General features: G+C 41.7%; 1 protein-coding gene and 1 long non-coding RNA gene across 6 annotated transcripts in view; both read right to left on the reverse strand.

Annotated features, from left to right (window-relative positions):
• Positions 1–11,019, reverse strand: part of RORA (RAR related orphan receptor A) — a 432,323-nt gene that overhangs the window by 274,866 nt on the left and 146,438 nt on the right. The window lies entirely within an intron of this gene.
• LOC308201181 overlaps positions 1–11,019 on the reverse strand; it is a 103,915-nt gene that overhangs the window by 25,909 nt on the left and 66,987 nt on the right. The window lies entirely within an intron of this gene.

Raw genomic sequence — 11,019 nt, forward strand, 5'->3', positions numbered from 1 at the left:
TTCTATAATGACTGTGAGACACCATTCCCACAAGTGATTCTGAGAGGCCAAGATACAGCAGTGACAGCTATACAAAAACAAAGGCCAAATCTACTTTATGGCTCTGAGCAGTAGGACTCGTAAGAACTCCTTGTGTGCTCAGCTAGTGATAAAACAAAGCTTTTGTCCAAAGCTGTACACAGAAGGATACATGGCAAGGCAATCGCTGTGTTACTTAGCTGGTGTCTTTCCCCTCTGAATCAATTTACCTGAACCTAACAAACCTCAGGGAACTCAGCAAACCAGAGCAAATACGACTGAGTTCAGCACAGGTACCAACACTGCCTGTATGGAGTTGCTTGTGCGAGTAATTCTGCATCCCCATTGAGAACTACACACGTAAATACTTCAGTCTAAGAACTCCTCAGAGCTGGGTCTTACAATGTGCTACATGGCAATTTTTAGCACAAAAAGCATAAGCAGGTGGTGCACCTAAACCTCACCTCTCTACGGCAAGAAGGAGGGGCTCACCCTCAGTTCTGCCAACACCTGCTCCACGCTGCACCAAAGAAACGGCACATCTCTGGCTGGCCCTGCTGGTATTGTCTGTCTTCTTCACATCACATTCACCATCAAGATGAAAGTGGTACTTTTATAGCAAATCATCTCTTTCCAGAAGGATTAATGCTAAGAAGGTTTAACTTTAGGCTGTCAAGTAAGATCCAAAAAATATACTGTAAGACTTATTTAATATCTCATTTCAAGAACAGTTTGGAGCAAGGGTTTCAGGGACCATAACTCTTCCAATTATATAATCCAAGCAGAAGACAGACAAAAATATCTGGAGATTAAGTCTGTATTTTCCCACCGATCTGTGGCATGTTTTTGGCCAAGTTGCTTTGTGTGCCTAATTAAAAGGGAAAACAAAACAAATATAAGGCACATCAAGGGGGAGGAACAGTATGGATCAGATTTGCATGCATGTACTCACTTGCACATACATAAATGCCTATCTAGAAGCAAAATCAGGCCAGAATTGACAAGGTGGAGGGAGACAGACAGATCACAGATAAAGACATCTCTTTCAAGACATAAAAAAAAAAAAAAAAAAAAAAAGGGCATGGATTAGGAACATGCACAGGGTAGAGCTGTGTTTTCCACTGAAGGTGCTTTTATTTTCACACAACAATTTTATAACTGCTCACTTTCTGCCTATAAAAATCTCCTATGCATCACAGCGCCAGGGAGCCAAAGCTGCTGCTGGCTGTTGTGCCTGAGAGGAAGGAGCTGCTCCAGTCTCGGGCTGTGGTTGAGCGTGACGTCAGGCCCCGGTGAGCCACCAAAATCCCCTTCGACAACTCACTCTCTCCTGTGGAGGAAGCCCTCAGCAGCCTGTTAAGCAAGGCCCGAAAGATTATCCTGCAGCTTGCCTGCAGTTTTTATTGTAGAGCTAAGCATGGCACTAAACTCAGACCAAACGCTGACCGACTTCAGAGAGGCCTGACTCATTTTTCTGCCTGATCAGTTTATAATTTAGGACCAAAAATGAAGGCCTGCAGGTAATGTTGCTGAGGCATTCCTTTGTATCAGGGTTGCTACTACAGTTGCCTGAAGAATAAAACAAAGTATCCACTTTAGATGCTTTCCTATGGTCTCCATATGAAGGGTACGCTCTAAGATACACATATTCAGCTCCTTCGATCTGATATGAACACCCTTGTCCACTGTTCCAGCATACATGTTCCTTTTACAACAAAGGCTTTTCTTCTTCACAGTGGGGAAAAAAAAACAAGGAATATCCATCTGATATTTACGCCATATTTTGACAATGGGGAGGGGGGAGAAACACACACTTGAAAGTCATTTCCTATTATAGGTAAGAGGTCCCCAGCCCCATGGTTAACACCCAGCACTGAAGTCTATTTTGCCCAACAATTCTGATTTTCTAGGAATATTTTGATGAGATAGCTATCTTTTCAGACATACATGAAGAATGAAATGCAAAGAATAAGGGCACTCAAGTAAGAAAAGCGTATGTTATTTCAATGCTGTATTTTCATACACTCAGCTTGCCACCCTATCTGTTCAGCCCCAACAAAATGTCCCCATAGCCCCAGAGCCGGACCACATCAGAAACAGAGCATTTCCATACATCATGTTTCCCAGGGCGTAAAACATCTCACGTGTGACCATATGAGGGAGCAGGAAGTTTCTCCATAACAAACCAACTCGGCCAGCTGAAGGGATACTATAGGATGGATGTAAGCTTGACTTTTAGATTTTTAAGGCACACAAAAGAGTTCTTAATCAGCTGTCATCTCAAAAGGGGAGACGATGGAAATCTTTCCTGCCTCAGTTTTGCAAGAGATACTGAGAAGTGAGATTAAAAACAGCGACCAGGCTGCGCAACTCGCCCACCTGCTGCTGTTCTGAGACAGTAAAAAGCAACGACAAAACCAAGTTCTTGAAGTTCGCTGGGTTTTATAGTCTCACAGCTTATGCTACAGTGCATAAAATGCAAAATGTGTAACAATATCATCTTACCAATCTACTAAACTGCATAATTGCAGGATAACTTCAGTAATTTGGTCTATTTTTCTAAATCATAAACCTTATCATAAATTCAAATCCAAATTCCATTCTTAGACAAATCCCTACAACTCCAATTGAAATCACTACTGACAACTCAAGTCACCTGAAACCTCACGCTGGTTCAGGGAAGTGAATTGACACATCACAGTTCAATGAGTTTGCTTCAAAAAAATGGACGGTCCCTCATCAATTTCTGAGAATTTTCTGAGTTCTAGATCAAAGACATTCTAACTTACCAAAACTCGAAGTACAATTGACTTAGATCATCTGATACAGTCCATCCTACACTTTGATTTCTACCTTATGAGAAACACATACAGGGACTATCTTGTAGTTTTAAATGGAGTTCCCCAACTAGTTTCAAAAATACATACTCAGACTAGTCGCAGTCCAACAATATTCATAATTAGTGCTTACGTTCCAGCAGAAGCTTTCTGTATTCTTCATTTTTCTATGAAAACATTTAAGTGTGTCCTTAAAATGTAAGCACCTACTTAAAAATGCTTTATTTAAATTTGGATTATACGCTGGATTTCCTGTAATAAATTCCAAAAAGCTGAAACAACATCACAGGAGCTCGGTAACTCAACAGGGAGATTAAACTATGCTTCTGGTGAAACAACTTTTGAAGCAGCTCTGGAAACCCTGTTTTAATTTCATTTTTCCAAAGTAAGCAAAATTTTTAGGTTTTTGCCTGCACTGCTTTGTAGTGCGTTAGCAGAAACAGCTCAGGTTTCTCAGGACAGCTCTAACTTATGTAAGACTGAGTGCACATGCCTATCTGCCTTCTGTCTTATTCTTGAGTCCAATGATGAAGTGTTAAGAGTGCTATAAAAGACCAGGACATAGTGTCTTTTAGGGAGGAATTATTTCAAACCATAATCAACAATTCAATTGCTACAAATGCAATTTAACCTGGTAGTACACCAGGGTGGCTATGCCACCTAGTGATATTTGTCATGTACTGTTTTCAGCCCAGAGCAGGACAAAGAAAGCACAGAGACAAAACAGACTGGCCTCAGCAAAAGCCAGTGCTCGAAAGCATTCCTTGACTTACTCCACATCCACGGTTCACTAAACCAAGAGCAGCAGTATGGTAAAGCGTGTGGCAGCTCCACCCTGCCAGCCTCTGCAGCCCCAGCAGTAGCCTTTGAGCTTTAGAGAAATGGGAGGGGAAGGAGGGGGACATATGTCAAGATAGACACATAGGGCAAATTGCAATCAGACAGCCCAGAACAAGGCAGGGTCGAGCTAACGTGACAAGGGCAGTAGTGCTATTTCATAAGGTGGGTATTATCGGAAACTATTTATGACTTCAGTTAATTCACCTTACAGTCTGCAGAGTTGGTCTTCACACAATGGTACAAGTTCCATGTGAATAAAAAAACACAAACTGTGAGTTGTGGGACAGAGCTCAAAAAGTACTGTCTTTGTTAAGTAAGTATCAGCACGGCCAATAATTCCTTTTAACCTAGAAGACCCTAATGAGTTTACAAGAAAATGTAGAGTAATAGCCCTAGGAGGGATGCATACAGGGGAAAAAAAATAAAACCCATTAAAATACACTGGCCTTCAGATTTTGATGAGATTGTCCTTGAAAGTTTGCAACTGCAAACCTGCCCCTTTAAACAACTACATCATGCTTCACAGAAGTTGACAACATTTATGACTACGCGTCTGAATTACAGATCACTCCAGCTGTGGCAGGAGCACAGCAGATCCTCAGCAGTGTACGCACCACACCATGAAAAGAGAAGTCACAGTGGTGCCCAAATGACTTCTTCATCCTTTGAGTACAAGGGAGAGTTTGTAGGGAGGGAGACTGAAGTCACAGAAGCCTGAAGAAATAAAAGGTGCCACTACAGCCAGAGCTAGCATCACTTAAAATTGATTTGAAAGAACAGTATTCCAGTGCAATCGCACCTCCCAGCCAGGTTGCCCTGTCAGCAGGCTACCTTGTCTCCCAAGCAAGAACTGCAGTTCGTTAGCTTACTGCTTCTCCCAAGCAGCTTCCGAGTTCCCCTATGCAAATATCAACAGATCACCTTAACGAGCAAATCTCAGGCAAAGGGACAGTACAGCATGGTCTCTGACATCAAGATAATGGGAGAAGAAGAACAAACAAACAAGCTGGCTAATAGACATTAGGCACTTCTCGCTTTCTAGCTGCTATGACTTGCTCTTGGTTATTACTTCTGCTCTTGGTATGTTTTGGAAAGCTCCTAGAGCTTCTGTTAGCACAGGGCCACCAGGCCTGCATCTTCTCCTCCTCAGGCCTACAGGAGCAGAGCCCTGCTTCTTATAACCAACTTACTGGCTGTACTGAGCCATCTGCAGCTAACTTTGGAAATGACCAGCTTGGGAAGATGCTGTCAGTTCTTTCAGCACAGAGGCTTTGCATGCACTTTATGTTCTTGTTCATAGAGCCATCAGCTAAGCTTATATTGGCGCAATTAGTGTTAAGACACTTAAAAAAAATCAACCATTACTACACATGCTGTAACAAATAGGACAGGTTGGACTGTTACTTTAAGAATTACAACTTGCCAGTGTTTATTAACCTTCAGTCAACCAGTAACGAGCTACCGTGATGCAAATTTTAATACATTTTTACAAAACCTACATCCAATTATTAGAAGGGGTGAAAGAAAGATTTTTAAATGGATTCATTATCAGTTCATGTACACAGCAACTGTTACAGTTTGAACAGTAAAATTAGCTCCATTGTCAAATTACTTCAAATTTACTAAGCTGATTTAAAATAGCACTTGAGAGCATCTCTAGTATCTCCAGGGTATTTGCTGGGAAGCAGAGAACACCAGGCAGCTGAAAGGACCACCTAGTCCACGTTGCGGTGTTATCAGCAAAATATACTTGACTAAGAGGGGGATGGGCAAAGAGAGATTCTGTAACATACTGAGTTTAGCTAAGGTAATCCCCAGATATTTTCTAAAAATGCCAAGCAGCTTGCGAAGCTAAACCCTATGTCAGGTACGCCCAAGGCACTTGGGTCCTCACATCCCCACTTCTCCAGGGATGTTTTCTCCTGCATCGCTGCAGAAAGTGCACCTTCAGAGCCTCAGTTGCTCTGCTGCTTACAGCTGTCTTTCATACATCCTTTTCACTTCAGCTCAGTAGAAATCCAATTTTTAATTTCAGTTCTGCCTCAATTACAGCCCTTCTTGAAGTTGACCACAACTTCGTAATTGCCTTTTCTGTCCTCAGCTTTCACACATCAATTAGACTCCAAGTGCTCTCCAGCTGCACCTTGAGGTCTCACACAATTAGGGGATGCATGGAAGAGCAGAGAGGCCTGGTGACAGAGACGTTTCCTGAGTTAAAACAGTAGGAAATGTGGCACATCCTTAAAAGCACAGCGTGACACAGCATGTAATCCCAGCCTCTGCTATGCTACAGAGGTGAGGACACTAGAGTGTTACCTGCCTTCTCACTGCTCGCTTGAAAATAGGATTTCAGGAACAGAAAAAAGACAGAGGATGTGGAGCTCAGCAACCATTTAAAGGACAGATCTGAATTTTGCTAAGAAAAGGTCACACTGTTTTCTAAGTGCTCTCACTGAGTCTGAAGATGTCATTGTAATATGAGAAAACAAAATACAGTTATTTAGCGATTACTAAAAAAAATAACACAACCTACATATCCCATTCTTGCAGCATTTGTCCAATCAGAAATCTTTCCATGCCCTGTTTGTGATATGACTGATGAACAAGTATTATTCCCCAACCTGAAGGGTCTTTTAGAAAAGCTTATTCTTTTTCAAAATAACATTTGAAATCCAGTACACTTGTCCTTTCCAAAAGCGCATTTCCCCAGTCAAATCTATGGTATCCCCAAAGAAATCATCCGTTTGTTTGATGCAAACATGAAGCATTTCTTCAGAACACCAGTTTTGAATGGAGGGTGGGGGAAAAACAGTAACATTTCAAAATATTCTATGCATGCATTTGTAATTAATCTACAGTCATTCCAGAAAACACTTCTAAACCCCACAAATCAGAACAGATATTCAGAATTCCTCTTATCCTTACAAAATACCCCACAAAAGAAGTGTTTCTTTCTCTCAAAGTTTCTCTTTTTTGAGACAGAACACTGCCCAAACAGATGAAGGTAGCATTAGTAGATGTAGTGGAATTTAAGGTATGTATAGCAATGCAAATCTTCTCTCTATGGAGAATAGGGCGGAATATTCCTGCACCGAGGGGTTATGCAGCCACAAGCACCATATGCATACGGTTATCAGCTGCAGGGGAAGCTTAGAACCAGCCCCTTTCTCTCAGCCTTCTAAAAACATTCTAGGTGCATCCTTGAAAAGGCATTGACTTTAATGGTGTAAAATTCAACAAGACTTGAAATTAACCTTTTAGTGCATCTTTCACATTCAATGTGAAATAGCAGAGCAGGTTGTGATGTGACATTTTTGTAGGTGAAAACATCAAAGGCAGCCCTGCCGCAGACTGATCTACCTTTGAACACCCAAGGGTATCTGAGACTGCCAAGTCTCTGTAGACTAGACAGAGAGAAAGAAAAAAGGAAGGGAAAGATCTAAGATATTCCACTATTTAAGGTGAAGTCATTCTAACTAGGATTTAATTCAATCTTTTACATTTTGTTACTGCTGGTGCTTTTTTTTTTTTTTTAATACATAGTCAAAAGAGAAAGTCAGGATAAAAGGGAAAGAATATTATTTCTGACTGTCAGACCATAATAAGGCATAAATACATGAAAATTTAACTAGCACCACTTATTCTTTCCTTCCGCTTTAGCATTCATGCCTTAGGAATTCCTTTATATTGAAGTTATGCAATAAACAAACCAAAAAAGCAGCATCACAGCCTTTGAAAAAGCTGCACAAAGGTAAGCATCCATCTAACAACTCCAACTTCTGTACTAATGGACGCTGCCTGTTCCTGCTCTTCTCCCCACACACATTGTGGTCTCGTGGTGTTCTGGGGTGGGTCTTGCTGGCATTATTTAGTCTCTCTTGAAAGCACTCCTAACAGGACACATTCCTGTCCCTCGCTCTGGGCATAACAAGAAACGCCAGCCCAATTTCTGGCCTGCAGCTCCATCCACACTAAAAGGACACCTTCTGGTACATCAAGCCAAGCCAAGCCAGGGAGCTGTGACCAGCGAAGCCATTAAAAAAATCAAATATATTGTCATCAAAATGCTGCAGCACTGGATCCTACAAAGTTGCAAAGCACAGGGATCAATGGGAAAATGAGCACTACTTACTTAGGGGGTTCTCCCCACTGCTGAGTTCCTTTAATAACTTTTTTTTTTGTTGTTCATCTTTAGAGAGGTCACCATTAAACTTAATAACAAAACAAAAAGCACATCAATCACATATGCCAGACATGAAATAGTTACTCCTCATTTTGCCAGTTCGGTGCAGCTTGGACTTCTAGTTCTAGACTTGGTACTTTCACCATAACAATCAGACATTATCATCTCACCTACAGTTAAAAAAAAAAACAACAAAAAAAACCCTACAACCTTCCTAGTTCTCAGATCAAAATACTTAGATATTTATGGTCTTCTCTTTGCTTAGACTGTTAACTTAGACATTTTAAGTTTTCTCCAAATTCTGAAGGTCTCTCCAGATCTAATTCTCACTGATTTGATTTAGTCTTCAGTAGTTGATGCTTTTAGTCCCTTTTATCTCCATCTGCTTATCAATCCTACTTCTGTGTCTTTTTTTTTTTCTTCCAATGATTTGTGGAAACAGGAAAGAATCAAGAGGACCTTTTCAGACAGACTTCTTATTGTCAGTCCTGCTCCCCTTCCTATATATTCCTATAAAAATGCTACAAAAAGCATTTTATAGACTGTCTGCCTCAATCCCATGAAACCCCCTCGCAAGGTTTTTTTGTTTTTTTTTTTAAAGGAATGACTTCATTTACAGCAGAGTTGGCAGTTAAACATAAGGTGCTGTTCTAAATAGGCAACTCTGTGACAAACCTTTGTTGCATAATATGCAACAAAATACCCCGATACGCCCCGATGAACCTTGCTCACTTCTGCACAGGCAATTGTTCACAGCAGAGCTCAGGCTGGAAGGACACTCGGGAGGCCTCTCGTCCAACCTCCTGCTCACAGCAGGATCAGCTGTGGGAGCAGATCAGGTAGTTTGTGGCTTTATTCAGTCGGGTCTTGAAAACCTTCAAGGCTAGAGATCACAACCTCTCAGGACATCCGGTTCTTCCCATATTTGATTGTCCTCATAAGGATTTTCCTTCCTTATATCTAACTGGAATCTCTACTGTTTCACCTTAGGTCCATAATCGCCACCCTCTCTTCCCTTGCACCACTGCCAACAGCCCATCTCCTTGAGAGCCTCCTCACAGGTATTGGAAGGTTCCTATTATGTCCCCTTAAGCTTTCTCTTCTCTGCAATAATGCTGACTGAGATTTTGATTTATTCCCTTCTCAGGTGCTCTCAATATCTTCAAAAACTATCAGTGAATGCTGGAGGAAGGATAAAATGCTCTGTGAGACATGCAACTCAGTCTGCTTCTCTGCAGCATGTTCTGTTTGAGGTGCTAGAGCGGGTGCTTGCCTCTTGTCTTTAGAGCGAGCCTTGCATGCTGCAGCTCCGTCAGAGACCTGGGCAGCCAGCTTAGAGGGACTGTGAGCTGGTACTCCTCCTCTGCTTCAGGGCTACAAGAGAGAAATCTAGGGACATCCACATTATTTTCCACAGCAAGGAACAACAAAGAAAATTATCATTTGAGGCAGAGGCTGAATTTGCCAGGTATGGCACCCATGTGAGAAATCAGCACCCTCTTCTGCTAAACCTGAGTGCTTTACTCGAAGAAATAGGCTATGACAAAAGGGCAGACTGAGGCTGAGTAAAGAAACAATCAAAACCAGAAGAGCTTAAAGAGATTGCTTAAAGAGATGATCCAAGAACCTCAGAACACCCACAGCAGACCGTACAAGCAGGTGGGAGAGCAGGAAATGGGAGACCCTATCTTTAAGTTTTAAAAGGCCCCATGAAGTTTATAAAACCCTCCAACAAGCTGCCTGTTCCCTAAGGAGTGGCTGCTTCTCACAGGGTTCACCAATAAGGCAGGGAGCAGCCCTGCATTTTTTCCTGGGGCTGGGGTCACAGACTGACACTGTGAAGGGCAGAGGTCTGCACATGGGCGCTGTCCCCACTCATCACACCTGGCTCAGAAACACAGGGGATCCAGAAGGCAGGCCCACCAACAACAGAGATGGCTTAGTCCAGAGGAACAAGACCAGGACTTAACAGATAAATGGCATGTGGCCATACATTAACCCAGCCTCCCAGAGACAGGGAGATTTCTATCTTACAAACACCAATGGCACTTCGAGGTTTTCTAAAGGTATAAAAGAACAGGCCACAAAGTACAATTGGGAGGAGAACAAAGGGAACGGAAGACCAAACTTGCTGCTGCCTTGAAGTTGTGCACAACTTCCCTCACACAGAATAATCCAGGCTCAACCACGCCCCAACTTCCTTAACGAAAGGAGGCCTGCCAGGAGCCTCCACTAGAACAACTTCTCACCTCCTGCCAGAGCACGTGAAATTAAATGAACCACTTGAAAAAGGGATGAAATCTTAAATGGCTTCTTTTCCTGAATCAGCTTAAATCTATTTGAACTTACCTTCAAAAAGATCCAGAGATCTCACAATGAGAAAAATCATATGTATCATACAATTTCTTATGGTTCTTTCATAGTCATCAAGAGAAATAGAAGGCAACAGACAACTGAGAAGCGAGCTGGAGATATGGAGCCTTAGAAGAAGTTGCTAATTCTCGCCCAGCTTCCTCCCACATATTGTGATATCTTGACCTTGATTTTATCTCTATCACTGATAAGCACAGCAAAGATGTTTCTGATAAACATTTTAGTCAGTTTGTGGTGCCATAGTAAGTGTGGGGTGTGTCACATTCATTAAAAATCTGAACTGTTAAGTTTACGATCAAAACCGTCAGTTTTGATCCTACTTTAACACAGAACTCTGATATTTCTAAAAAACTTTTTAAGTTTTCATTGATGCACCTGTCATGCTCTCAGAATCATCTGTCTTAATAGCATGAGCTAGGTATTGACTGAGTGCTTCAACAAGCACAATCAGCCAACTCCCAACAGACTGGTGCTTTCACCATACTTACTGAATCACACACTGAAATACCAGCCAAGGTTCCTGGATTCTACTATAATTCTTTCTCTTTTTATTGCACACCTGGAACTGCAACTTACTCTATCTGCTTCTCAGAACTGCTTTTCCCACTTTGCTCTTAGCAGGAATAATTACTACCAGGAAAGAAAACAAACAAACAAACACCACTCAAAACATACCAGGCAACTGAATATAGAGGTTTATGACTCAAGTTTTATTTCCAATGACTCAAAAACTTAGCAGCATAGCACACCACAGTGCCAACAACTTAC

The sequence above is a fragment of the Anser brachyrhynchus genome (assembly GCF_964034855.1).
Source record: "Anser brachyrhynchus genome assembly, chromosome: 11".
Lineage (NCBI taxonomy): Eukaryota > Metazoa > Chordata > Aves > Anseriformes > Anatidae > Anser > Anser brachyrhynchus.